Raw genomic sequence first — 4,781 nt, 5'->3', positions numbered from 1 at the left:
TGATATAAAGGGACCTCTTATTATTGTCATCTGGTCAACCTAGTATTTTTGTGGAATCTTGTGACTTTTTACAATTTGTTGGAATTGTAAGGAAATTTTATTTGTGTGCTATTTTGTTGAGCATAATTCATCAAGCTTGAGAAAATAAAGCACAAATATGCAGAAGGACTGTGGATTTTCCTTCCTTGAATCAATTTTCCTTTCAGTTAAATCTGGAAAATGAACATTACTAAGATAATACTGGGAAAAAATTTTACCAATATTGATGTCATCTGACTAGTGAGTGGGTAGTGAATGACTCACCTTTTAGAAGTAAATGAACCCTTTCTAGGTAACTTCGGCAACAATCAGTATGTCATAGATAATCGCTCATAAATGAGTTAAGCAATTTATGATCAGATTTCCCCCAACTTCAAAAGCAAGCACTGCTAGATAATAGTCTGATCAAGCTCATTTCATGCAATATCAAATAGAATCCAACTCAGTCTTCGGTCAATTGGCTTTCATAGGAGACATCTTTCTATAATGCCTCAGAATTGCAAAATTTTTATCGGCAAACTTTAAGAGAGAAGTCTTGTGAAATTTGAACACATTTTATTTATTTTTATTTTTTTGAACACATTTTAATATTAAAATTCTGCTTTTACAACTACAATTTTCCCCAAGGGCTGACTTTTTCTTTCTAATTGATTACTTAGTGCTACATCACTAGGCAAAAATTCACCAGAGTTCAGTTACCTCTTGGTCACATTTAGTTTGATAAGAATATTTAACTGAGGACTGTACCAAATATTTGCTGTGTCTGTTCCTTGAAATGTAATTTATGTTTGAAAGTTGACCTAAAGTAATTGTAGGATACTTTTTGCTTTGGATTTTTATAGACTAGTAAGCATCACATTTGTAAGCACTAAAACAAAAACTATATAAAAAACAAATATATTCAAACCTTTTTTTTTATCACTAAAAAGGTAAAACATTAACATAGCCATACCTCAGTACCCATTTATCTCCGTTATCTCCGTTAAAATAAGTTAGGAGAATAACTTATTATTCACAGTTGGCTTCTGATTTTAGGCAAATGACAGTTAGGCTAGTTATAAAATTCTTGTACCGTGACTGACAATTCTATCATTTTATTTTAGCATTTGTTACAAAAGATACTGCTGTAGCTAGCTGACCTTAACTGTTTTGAAAGACACTTGTTCAGAAACTTTGTAATTCCTTCTTTTTGCCCCATTAGCTCTCTCTTCTTTTGGGATTTCAGTTATAAGTAGTTAGAAGTAGAAGTAGTCACTATATCTCCTATATCTCTTTCCCACTTTTCTGTATTTTCTCTACTTTTATCTCTCCATGCTTCATTTTGGTGATTTTTATTCAAATTTTGCTTTTAGTTTACTAAATCTGTCCTCAGCTATGGATAACTTAATTTTAGAGTCATCCATTGAGTTTCTAATATCAGTTGTATTTTTCATGTCCAGAATTTCCATTTGGTTTTATTTTATAGTTTCTATAATTCTGTCAAAATTCTTCATGTTTTTGGTCTTTTTGGATATGTTAATAAAGGCTTAAAGTCTGTGTATAAAATTTTCATCATCTGGATCCCCTGAATATGTCTTTTCTTATTTCTTTTGGTTTTTAGTTATATTGTCTTGTTACTTTATGATGAACAACATATAATGAAAATTATAAAATTAATTTGAAGCATATGATAGTGCTATCCCAAGCCTTATTAATTGTGTTTTATTTTGTTTTGTTTTGTTTTTTTGGCAAGAGCCTAGAAGCATTAGCCATTCCAGATCAAGTCATTCTAATTATAGAAATTAATATGATATGAAGTCGTGTTTCAGTCCCTGCAAAGGTTAAACTATTTCTGGTTTATCCTTCTTCCTAGACTCAGCCCTTTGGGATTATAACCCAAAGTATAGAGTATTTCACCAGAGAAACTTTGTTTTAGCCTATAAATTTTCCAGAATTTCTGCTCAGCATCTCAGCTTCTTTCCTAAAAGAGGAAGAAGTCTCCAGAAAAAAAAGTGGCCTTGAATACAAGGCTTATTTCTTTGGGTTCCTTTCTCTCCCATGATCAGTTTAGATTATAGACAATGTTGATGAACTAAAAATAAAATCATGTCTCCCTAAGCCTTAGTTATATCATTTCCCTATTCCACCTTCTCAAGAGCTTACTTTTCAGAAACATGATGAAACTTTAAAAAACCATTCTGGCTTTATGTCATTCTTTGACCTCATAATTACATTGCCTTGACAGATGTACAAGAGTTATATAATCTATACAAGTTCTCTTTCTTGATCTTACTGACATTTATCAGAATAAATATTTGAAGGAATTTTCTGGTAAGGGATTTAGGAAGATTTAAAAAAATTTTGAGAGAGAAGAAAGTTTAGTTTTATTGAATTTTATTTATTCAATCTACATAATTGGTGGAATTAAATTAATAGTTTGATCATTAATTTACCCTGTTTTGGATGAACTGATGTAGGTCACAGTAGTGGTAAACATTTAACTTCTTGACATGAAGAAAAATAACAAAGTACTAAAAAAGAGGCTAGATATATATTCAGAGGTTCTGGATTTAAGCTCTTGCTTGGTTACTCATTATTTATGTGGCCTTGGGAAAGACATTTACTCTCTTCAGGCCTTAGTTTTCTCATTTATAAAAATATAGAGATTAAACTAGAATCAATAATTTTTCTTAACAGTGCAGTCCTTTTGTTACCAAGGAAATCTTACATAGAAGTTCAAAATTAAAAAAAAAAAAACCAACACCTACCTGAAAAACAGAGCTAAATGAGATGTGGCAGTGTGTGTAGTGTGTGTGTATGTGTTTGTGTGTCATGGATTAAAGCAGGTGTAGATTTGCCCTACTTTTGCCTTTAGGGTGGCCCTTAGGTTATCTCTAGAACCTCCAGGACTCTGTAAATTGTTAGGTTGTCTGTTCTAAGTCTTCAGAATGCAGGCCAAGATTGATGATACATGCATCTCAGGACATTGATGAGACCAAGGATTGAGGTTATTTCTGTCGGAGCATTCCTTGAAAGGATATATTTCCACGTGATTTCTGCTGCTGCTCTTTTCATGAAGCTGTTACTATTTCCAGCCACAACTCAGCTATGACGCTGTGAGTGGCTGCCACAGAACTTGAAAAGAGAGACAATTCACTTTGAGGACTGAAAGGAATGGAGGAAAGGAAGAATAAATGAAGGGGTTGAGGATTCAGTAAGAGATATTTTCTCAGATGACTTTTCCAGAGAGCAATTTAAAATATTGGCCTTTCTTCTCATTTAGGATCAAGTGTCCTAACGTCATGAGGCTGGTGATGCATTTCTAGAAGGCACGTCATAAGAAAACATCAAGTTTGCTTGCTTGACCTTGAACATCCTGAGGCTAGCAATTACCCTGTTTACTATTAAAGGGCATGGGGGTATCTAGAAAGAAAAAATGCTCTGTGGAATGTCCTGTCTATTGTTATTTGAACATTTGGAGAAGTCATGGAAGAAAAATAAAAAGGGATTAATGTGATTAGTAGAGAGTAAGAGATTTTTTTTTTTTTAATATACAGGTAATTTTGACCCAAGTCTGTTTGTTAGGCTGTGTTGAGTTAGTGGATGGGCAAACAACAACAACAAATGGTAAATATTGTGATTGCAACTACAGAGGATGGTGCTAAGCATACCTGTTGCCTGTTTGTGGTGACAGATTTCTTTGACCTGGGTAGATTTCAGACCTGGGTAGATTTCAGAAGATCGAAACAGAGGATGACTGGTTTCTCCCAAGCAAAGTTTTTCTAGAATATCTGAAGGAGATCATTTGAGTGTTGCTGAATATTTAATAATCTCAGAGGGGTCTAGAAATGGAAAATAAAAAAGAACTATAAATTTATGATGTCTAAATACTGGGTCAGAATTAGATAAGAAGTGGAAAAAAAAGTGTACCTTGATATATACTCTCTTTTGTCTAATGTTTAGGAAATAAACTATATGTGTGATGTGGGTGCAGCTATGGCTGTATAAACATACACATAATTTTATAGCTTTTCTGTAAGTTAGAAGGGATTTCGTCATTACATCTATCTATCTATCTATCTATCTATCTATCTATCTATCTATCATCTATCTATCTAATCTATCATCTATCTAATCATCTATCTTATCTCTTTTCCTACAAGTCTATCAGACCTGGAACCTGGAAGAAGGCATAATTTTTCTTTATGACTTTCTTGACCAGGTGATGTTAATGTTGCAATGTATCTCCTTCCTAGCTGATAGTGACTTCACTCTGACCTGGCACTCAATTTATTTGAAACACCTTGATCATTACTTTTAAAGTCTTTTAGGGAAAGAAAAATGAAGATATGAAACTGGTTCCACATTAATCACAGGGTTTTGTTTTTGTTTTTTCTTTTTTTCTTTTTTAAGATTTACTTATTTATTTTAGGGGGGAGTGGCAGGGGGTAGAGAGAGAGAGAGAGAATCTCAAGCAGACTCCCAACTAAGAGTAGAGATAGATGCAGGGCTCAATCTCATGATCCTGAGATTGTGACATGAGCTGAAATTAAGAATCAGGTACTTAAGTGATCGAACCATGCAGGCATCCCTGTTTTTGTTTTTTGTAAGGAGGATAGATTTCTCTTTTCCTAACCCAATAGGGAAATTAGCTTTCATGGTTTGCCAAGCTTAATTTTCTTTCTGCAACAGAACTCACCTATAGTGTCCCTGTGGATGGAATTTTAAACCTGGTGGTGTGAGCATAGCAATTTATCCCTGTG

Source organism: Canis lupus, chromosome 8, assembly GCF_048164855.1.
Source record: "Canis lupus baileyi chromosome 8, mCanLup2.hap1, whole genome shotgun sequence".
NCBI classification, from domain to species: domain Eukaryota; kingdom Metazoa; phylum Chordata; class Mammalia; order Carnivora; family Canidae; genus Canis; species Canis lupus.
Note: the sequence above shows the minus strand (reverse complement) of the source record.